This window comes from Apium graveolens, chromosome 7, assembly GCF_009905375.1.
Source record: "Apium graveolens cultivar Ventura chromosome 7, ASM990537v1, whole genome shotgun sequence".
NCBI lineage: Eukaryota > Viridiplantae > Streptophyta > Magnoliopsida > Apiales > Apiaceae > Apium > Apium graveolens.
In genome coordinates, this window is record NC_133653.1 from 82,961,224 (window position 1) to 82,971,414 (window position 10,191).

General features: G+C 34.6%; 1 long non-coding RNA gene across 1 annotated transcript; it reads left to right on the plus strand.

Moving 5' to 3' along the window:
* The first annotated feature begins 8,123 nt into the window (after positions 1–8,123).
* Positions 8,124–9,811, plus strand: LOC141672555 (uncharacterized). Its single transcript, XR_012555593.1, has 2 exons — positions 8,124–8,915; positions 9,541–9,811. It is a non-coding gene; the product is annotated as an uncharacterized LOC141672555 (long non-coding RNA).
* The last annotated feature ends 380 nt before the right edge of the window (positions 9,812–10,191 follow it).

The window sequence follows — 10,191 nt, forward strand, 5'->3', positions numbered from 1 at the left end:
ATGGTCTGTTTTGAACTCTTCAGTTTCTCGGGTAGACTCAGCGTTGGGTAGAGCTCATGCACTGAACTTAGGTTTAACAACTGTTACTCTTGAAGATACGAGAGTTGCTAATCTTGTACAACTATCTACTCTCCATGTTGTGCTGCCAGATTCTTTACATTTATACATATTGCCTCTGTCACATTCTGGTGATATTCCTGAAGGGGCAGCACCAATTCCATCTTCTTGGAATGAGAATCTTCTCTCAAGGTCCAGAGGCACAAGAAATATATATAACAGAGAGTGACAATATTAGGTTGCACGATGACCATTCCGAGTTTTGGAACATGATTCCAGTTTCAGATAATATTACTCTTGCCCATGGGTGGTTCAATTCAAAAATACTGAAAACAACATCATATGAATTGGGAAAAATAATGGCAACTGTAACATACAGTAGTGGGATTCATGAGGTGAAAGAGGTTCTAAAGGTTGTGCAAGAAGGCATGGTGTGTGAGCAAGTGAAGTTTATCACCGAAAAGCAAAGTGCACCTGGTAGTATTCTCCTTCCATGGACCCCTGCTATCTACCAGGAGGTGGAGCTAAAGGCAACAGGGGGTTGTGGCATCTTATCCTGCGACTACAAATGGTTTTCTACAGATATGTCTACTGTGTCTGTATCTGCAAAGGGCATTGTCCAGTCAAAAAAGCCAGGGAAAGCTATCATCACAGTGGTATCCATTTTTGACTCCTTCAATTATGATGAGGTAGAAATTGAAGTTTCCATTCCCTCCTCTATGATCATGCTGCAATTTCCTGTAGAGACTGATGTCGGATCAAGTTTCACAGCTTTTGTGACACTGAAAGCGTCTAACGGAGATCACTATTTCAGATGTGATGCTTTTAATTCAGCCATACGGTGGAATACTGAAAGTGATTGTTTCAATATTTTTAATGCAGATGGGGTATCATTTCCACTAGATGAGCAAGAAGTCCATGAGTTGTACGCATCATGGCATGGCCCTCCATGTGCCTGGGCCCGTATATATGCTTCTGGTACTGGTCGCACTATGCTACATGCAACACTGAAAAAGGAATATTATCGTATCGATCATGCCCTTAGTGTTTCTGTCGACTTAAAAGTATCAGCTCTTATTTCAGCGTATCCACCACTAGGAAACCAGTATGTTTCTGTCTATGCTCCAGCAGGGATTCTGACAAATGCACCTATCCCTGCAAAAGGATATAGATTCCTTGTGACATCTAGTGATGCTTTTGATCAAACTCATGAGGCACCCCTGTATGACTGCAAGGTGGAGCCTTCTTATGTTGGATATGTATACCCTAGGGATCTTGACGGGAAGTCATATTGTCTTTTTTTTCCCTACCCTCCAGAACATTTAGAACGTAATGTTGGAAACTTAGAAGGTACGTGGCAGGATATAAGTGTTTCCATCAGTGCATGTGCGCAAGGAGTATGTGGATCTGATTTTTCCCTTTTTATTGGGGGGTTTGCCATACTGGAAATGGATCCCAACTCATTGCATTTAGATCTGATCCGCATGGACAAGTCTGTCATTGACAAACTAACTGTAGTTGGTAATACTGATGTAGAGGTTCACCGGAAAGCTCAGAGTGTTTTACTTGTAACACCTATCCGTAGAAGAAATAATGGAGTAGCAGGGCGTATAGAATACCAAGTCAAATCTCTCAGCTCAGAGAGGTTCAAAGAAAAAGTGACGTTTTCACTTGCCAGCAGTGGCCAGATAGTGGAAATTTGTGTGGATTTTGAACCTCCCCTTACCGGGTACGAAAAGATTGAGATCCTTCTTGCTTTTTCTACGGTTGTGATATTACTACATCTCTGCTACGTGGATAGACCGCCAAGAGCCACCCAAAATATGGCAGTGCGACGTAATGAATACTCTCAACAAACACCTCAAGCTTTCAAAGATTACGTGATGAGGACAGCTGATAAAGTTCCATTTTATAAAAGTGAACAGCGACAGAGGTTTGATGCATTGCATTACTTTTAGATTGTACACCTGCTGTTAGTTGTGTTAGCTTTCTGAATCATTCTATCAGCATTGGATTAATCCTATATATATTTACTTGACTAATTTGATCCGAAGAGTGCAACTGCAGAATATATTCAACTCAATTCTCTAGGTTTAGGTTATTGGAAACCCCAAATATCTGTAAATTTTCTCTATTCCGCCTCTTTTATACATTGTCGTTTAGAGAATTGCACCTGTTATTGGGCCAATATTTCGATATTTTTGTACCAAATCTATTAAAAATTGTTTTTAGTTACCAATTTTGTTTCTAATTGCATTATTTGACTACAAAAAAAATTATACAACATGTCCCAACAATTTTTACAGGGCAAAATTACCACAACCTTTTTGTCACTTTTTTCTTTATTCTCAGAGACATGGAAAAAAGCTGCATTCAAGCCAAAGTGAGACTGCGGCTTGATTATCCTCTGTTTCCTGTTTATAAGTTCGAACATATTTTAAGTTGGCGTTGTGAGCATCCTCAGTTCGTTCAAGTTTGTGAATATAGTCAATCAGGACTATTTATATATGCTATTTTCTTAGCATATCCTGACCATGAGGTCTGTTTTTTTTTTTTGCAAAATAATAGAACCTCCGTATCCTTAGATTATGTAGATATGCATTACACAATTTATCATTCTTTTTACTTTCAGAAAAATAAGTTATTATTCTATTGAAACGGAAAGATGGACATTTTAATTGTCGACTTTAGGTTTTAGAGAAGACCAAGGAGAGTATATAGAATGGTTAAGTGAATAGATTTTTAAATTATTTCTCGAATCTTGAAATAAAGCGGTTGAATTTAAAAATGAACATATTATACTAAGGAATTTAACGATTTATGGGATTAAAATAACATTTCAAAACTCCCGGAGTTGTCATTTGATGTCAATGCATCACATACCTGCATGTCAAGTGCTGTAATAAATGACTACTCTCAGGTCTCCCATCTCCGCCATGTCCATAAGGGATGAATCTTATATAGAAATATAGAAGGTACTAATTTCTTGTTAGAAAAATGTGGATTGCAAAAAATTGCTGATTTTGGGGCCCAACTTTTATCAAACAAAACAGAAGTGTCCTCTAACAAGCCGAGGTATGACATTCTGGTATTGACCCTGATGGCTCCTTTTAGGATATGCAGACCTAATATTAGGGTGAGTCCAGATGATGGAAGTTGTGGTGATTGGATATTATTTTAAGCCATGTAAATCCAGTAGGTTATTCTTAGACAAGTTTCAGGATATAAACCTAGTCTTAAATATAACATTTATAGTTGTCATCTGTAATTGCATTCAACACTAGCCTTCTTACAACTAATTACACCGAACTCCTCTTACATAAATCAAATTCTTTTTGAGAGTGACATGTTTGTGTACTTTCACAATAAATTTACACTACAAGAATATCCGGTTTTGACAACAGAAAATGCCGTTGTTATGTTATAGATATCCGTTGGTAAAGCTCTCTGTCAACGGAATAACAACTAAAATATTTAATTGGAGGAAACGTCGTGGGGAAATCACTGCCAATGGATTTGTTTTCGTTACTAAATTTAACAACGGAATAATAACAGACTAACAACAGAATTCCTGTTTGAGACCACGACCACATCCCGGCCAACTTAGTGACAGATTATTCCATTAGTACTACTTAGTGACAGATTATTCCGTTAGTACTACTTAGTGACAGATTATTCCGTTATTAAATTAAGTGACAAATTTTCAATGATAAATCCGTTAGTACTATTAGCAACACTATGGAAACGATTAAATTTCCAGAACCGGTGAGTTTGCCAAAATTCCGAGCATATTCCGATAACCCAATTCAACTAAAAACTTATTTCATTAACCCAATTCAACTCAAAACTTATTTCATTATAATCTCTCTTTGTACATCAGTCATTTAACTACTTACCAATACTATAACTAACACAAACTAAAATTCCAATACAAACACTTATATTCATAACTTAATTCAATTCGAATTAAGATATAATTTGTGCAACATCTTGAACAAACTCTCAAAAAATTTAAACAACAATTAAAAACAGAGCAATTAACAAAATTCAACAAAAGGTTTGTTTCGCAAATCCTCCTCTTCTTTTTACAGATTGAACTCATTCTCCGCACTTCATCTTCTTCATTTTCTTCATCTTCTCGTCGTTTTTAATCAATCTCTTGCTCTTTTTCATCATCTCTGTGTTGGATTTCGACTCCATAGCTTTCAGTTAAAAGCCAATCTGATGATAGTATATGAGAATATAAGATGAAGGTGAGAGGAGGGGATGGTGAAGGTGGGGAAGTCGAAGTAGGAGGACATAGAAAATTGTAAATCGAAGGTGAGGCGGCCACAACAATTGGTTCTGTTTGTGATGGTTTTAGATATAAATGATAAATGGCTAGGGTTTCTGTTAATGGGCTGGGCCTTGATTTAATTAAGCCCTTGTTAATTATAATTTTTTTAGTTGTTATGATTTAGATCTTATTTTTTAATTGTTATAATTTTGTTAATTATTAATATTTAAGTAGGTTAGTATTAATAAATGAGAGACTAAATATATCGGCCAAAAAATAGACGATATATCAAGATAGGTGGTATTAAATATACAGATTTAATATACGAACGGAATAATAACAGAGTCACTGGACATACCAACGGAATAGTAATAGACATATTTTTAACCGATCTAAAATTACAACGGAATATTAACGGAATGCACACGAAAAGCAAAGTTGAACGTCCGTTGGCATGTCATTACGTTCTCCGTTGGTATCGTGTGGCGGGAAATTTTGGAGCCTATTTTTCTAACAAAAATATCCGTTAGTAAATATTTGTTAGTAATCCATTACTAATCAGTTAGTATACTGTTAGCCTTCAAAGTTTCTAAATTCTGTTGGCAATCCGTTGGTAATTACTAACAGATTTATTTTCGTTACCATTTTTCGTTGGTATAAGTGGGAATTCTTGTAGTGTTAGTGTTAAATCTTGATATGCAATATGTGCTGATAGTGTCCATGTGGTTAGGATAGAACGCCAAAACATAAGTCTTATTGACAGTGGTGTGCAGGTTCTTCTATCTAGCTTTAGATAAAAAGCAAGCAATATTTTTTCTATGTTGTTAACTTCTGAACTTGCTACTGTCCCATTTTCAACATTTTAAATTACAAATTACTTAATATAGCTTTGAATAATAATCTATTGAACTGTTAGAAATACAAAGAAATGAAACCTAAGTAAGGTGTTTTTGGAGTCAAATAACTCAAAATCTTTTCTAAACCCAGCAGCACATTCATTTCTTTATAATTACCCAACATGTTGACTCTAGGGGCATCCAATGGATTTTGTTTGTGATTTGTTTGTTCACCTTTTAAACCACTCTTTTTCCAAATCTGGAGTTCATTTTTAAATTCTTATCTTGTTTGTTCATATTGTTCGGATTTACAAGGAGAGCAAATTCTTTGCACTTTGTTTCATGTGGACTCCCAATCATGGTTAATGGAAACTGCAAACTATGTTTATCACAGGTCACTTTGGACTATTTTTAAACTTGACAAAAACTGGATGCTTTTTTGTTTAAAAAAAAAAAGTTCCAGTACAACTATATTACAACTAGAGGAAACCTGAAATATATATTCTGAGGATAGGCACATTTTGGGTGAACAGATGTATGGCTCTATAAAAAGTCAGTCAAGAAAGTCGGGTTGGAAGTCAGGAACAAATCGTCAAAGATGTGGACTCAAAATTTGATTTTATATTAATGGTTTTTGAGGTTGATGACAAGTTAAAAGGCCAAAGCTACAATCTGCAAGGTGTGTGTTTTATTCAAGTTTTTATTATGCAAGTTTCCGGTAAATGTTATTTAGAGAAGACAAGCAGCCACCCTGCAGGCTTGCACTAAATGCCCCTTTGGCGTGCATTCAAAGTTTTCAGCCTTTGTTATAGTTTCATACTGTTTACTTCTCTAGTTAGTATTAGTAAAAAAGTACGACGTTAAATTTAAGATTTATGCTATGGATGTTTACTCAAACGAATCTAAAACACTCAACTGCCGCGCTCATAAATAAATTTTTATAAAGGCTAATTATCTTCGACAATCTTTGTACTTGTCTAGATACTTTTTAGTTTGACTGCAGCGCATTCCAAGATCTTTTCTTTAAACTTCATATTGGGAGTTTTCCAGTTGTAGGTCATACTTGCAAGTCATAAATTTAAACTCTACCTACTACAGTTTAACTGTTTTTAGATTGTTCATTGACGAGGTTATATATTCCCCTGCAGGGTAATCTACAAATCTCAAGAGTATAGGCAGGAGATGATAGTGTTCAACTCAGGGACCAGATATTATATATGATATGAAGAATTATTTGACAGTATTAACATGTTGTATACTTTTTTAAAAGAAGCCATTTCCAGATCTTTTGGAATTTGCTGAATACACTCATGAATTTACAGATTTAAAGGCCCGCCTTCACTGCATTATTTGGTTAAAAAAATTAAATGTTTATTTCTGGTGATGCAGATTACTGTGAACTTATAGCACCAAAGATACGCCAACTGCTGCAACATGCGCTGTGGTCCCTTTTCTTCAGTCAATTTTTCATGATAGAGGTATTAGCAATTTGGTATTAGGATATGCCAACTGTGGGATGGTCTCTGCTGCTTGTGTACGGATTGCGATTCTTAGCAGCCAATTCTGCATAAGGCTCTCGATAGCTTTTCTGATTACAAAGTGAAGGTATCCATAAGTTTTTTTACTAGGTTATTGTACATGTTCTAAAGCCTTCTACCTAAGTGAATCTAAATTACCACCGTATCCCAGAATTTGGCCCAGGTGTGTCATTTGGACTCGGCATATTTCACTAGAATATTGTAGAATAAAACGATAAATTGAGCCAAATATGCCGTACTCTACTTGTAAATTCTTCAATAACTAAAGGATCTTTTGTAGTACTCTACTTATATCAAAGAGACTCAATGTTCACCCTTAATTACAATACGATTAATAGCACATTTAATTATTTAGCTGGCTAAAACACATTTTAAACATCATAGATATCCCACTTACATATAATAACTCATAAAAGAATTTCGAGGTGGTTTTAAACTTCTTAATTTTCTCTTGACCTTAAATATATTACAAAATCATACATTTGTCTGTGTACTGCGACGTGTCACTATAAGGTCATTTTTTCATTTCATGAACTCAAACTGGATTTCCTGTTATGATATGCTTTCCGTAAAGATAGTAACATTTCAGTTGCTTATGAGAATTAATAATTAATTAACAGTACAACTAGTAGGAGCACTTGAAAGAACAGCTTTTTTATCGAGAAAGAGTGATGTACTCTGCAATGTGCCTTAGCACAGGTTAGCATTTTCTGTATTAAAATCAGCTAATTATAACAGCACGCAACAAAAGTTCTTAACATAAAGGGACGTGCTGAAAGCAGGAATCTGTAGATATACCCTATACGCTGATCAAAACCATATACTACAATGTTAGAGTGCTATAGATGCAACGCATGCTTTGATTGGACTTCTGCTTAAAGTTTCTGGTTTTTCTTCATCAAATTCTTCTCAATTTCTACTTCAGCTACTATGGAATGATGACTGTATCTATCACAACAAACAATCAAGTTCACCCATGTTGGTAGTTTCTCTCTTTTCATTCTTCAACCTCGTTAATGGTTTCTTCATCCCCAAATCAGAAATCTATTTTCTTTTTCTGATAACAATCATGTACTTGAATAAAAAGTATGCTTTACTACATATTGAATGTTTTTAATTATTTAATGCTTATGTAAAATAACCAATTGCACTAAAAGTATGCTTTTGTTTTTTTTCTGATAATGATTAGTGATCACTACATCACTACAACATGTGCCTTGTGGCTTGGACCAGTGCCTTGTGGAGTTGACCGTCTATGGATTAATATTTTACTGTACAGTGATTATATATACAAGATACTAAACCAGAGTATATATCTTACCATTTATAAAAGAGTTATAGTATTCATGTAAACATACTTATACTTTTGTAGACGTATGTATGGTTCAGCTGATAGTAGATGCTGTGGTTTTAGCGTTCACTACTGTCTTGGCTTGCCATATGCCATATAGGCATCATCATGCTATTATCTCTGAACGTTTTTTTGTTTCCTTGGAAATTTATAAAGCTCATAATTACAAAGATGTCCTCATTTTCCAGCTGCGTCCAACCTGTGCCCTGACAAAAAATTATCCACAATGATATGGTTCATACTGAACACCAACGCTTATATCCTCCCATATTTGGGTAAAAGAATCGCAATAGCGGAAATTAAAGATCCACTATGAACCAGCACAAATTTAAGGATCATGCACACCAAATATCACCTACAAAAATTCTTATACCACAAATCTATGAAACTGCAAATCAGCAATATTCCTTTCCTTCTTATTTGGCCTAAACACAGCTATCTACTTGGTTTTAGTTAGAATTTTCATTATTGATTCACTAATCTTTTTCAGATTTGTGGTTTTAGGCTTGCAGCCATTTAGGCCGCATTTTTGTTTGCTCAAATGTCATCTTTTATCCGGAGCACTCGACTTTCCACACCATGTTTACATATGAGGCTGCATTTGATTTATTAGCTTTCTTCTTCCTTTCTATAGCTTGTTTATCCAACTCAAGTGGCATATTATGGATGTAGGTTTCATAACATATATATTTTTTATGAATTTTATAATGTTGCAGTTATCTTACTCCCGTTCTCTTGATGCATTCCGATGTTAATCAGAAAGCTAATGTATTGTATTTAGTACATGCTACTGAAAGTTATCAGCTGGCCTCAAGATTTGGATCACTTGATACAAAACCTTTTCATCTGGGACCTGGGTAGGTTTCAGCTATTCTCATTTTTCATGAGAATAATATAATTATGTATATAATGCTGCAACATACTCCTTCTATCCCCTTTTACATGTCCATTTTCAAAATAAATTTTGTCTCTTTTTACATATTCCTTTACACTTTTAAAGCAAGTTTAAAGATAATTTTCCGAAATTATCCCCATAGTTCAAACTTCCAAGGTTCGACTAATTTAAAACTTAGTTGGATTCTCACTTTTCAAGGTATTAATTAGGGGTTTCAAATGAAAAATTTATCCAAATAACAATTCCTTAATAAGTGTGTTTTTTTCAAAATGGACATGTAAAAGGGGACCAAGGGAGTATAGGTTTGTGAGATAATATTATTATCTTCTGTTCATAAATAATTTATTTATTTATTTATGTACAGTTAAGTTGCAACATTTTACATTTACGGTATCTTCTGTTCACAAACAATTTATCTTTCAAAAACTGACGTCTTTTCATCCTTTGACTAGTACTTGCATTTTATCCCTCAACCCCGATGATACATATGTACATAAATATTAAATACATATTATTCATAGCATGCTCCTTATAACTTATTTCATTTACCATGCTTCACCTTGTAACACACACTCTTAAAACCTAAGATGACAGGTTAGAGAGGAGAAGATGACGTGCACAAAATGTTACAAACTCTTTATTTCTGATATGCTGGTAAAATTTTCGTTGCACATCTGTATTAGGAGGACAAATTTGGCCCTGTGTGTACTGGTTTAGTTTCTCTGTTGATTATGTATACCTTTGTATTGGGTGTACGTAAATGATATTTTGATATTTTGGGGGTTAACTTCTGTTGGATTTGGGTTGTGCCGAGATTATATTTTTAGTATGACTTATTGCTGCTTCTGCAAATTTAATTGTGCTAATATTAATTTTCATTCAGTATATTTTTGTGAAGCAAAGTTTTATTTGACAGGCTTCTGTTGCCTACCCTTGATTAATATAATTTGGTAGAGATGCAAATTTTATTGGCACTTTTAAGTTACCATGCATGCATTTTAGTGTTGGGGATTTTTCCAGCAGACCTTCGTGCACGACCCTTCTGAGGATTCGGGATTAGCCAAATCTTGCATTTTAAGTTCTGTTATCCTAACTAATACAATATGGTTATTATTTTTTTGGGTAGTTTGTATGGTGCTGGAAACTAATTTATGATTTTCTAATTTGAAATACAAGAACATACATAAAATCATCATTCTGGAATTCTTAAGAAGCTTGCAAGCCTTGGTCAGGAAATG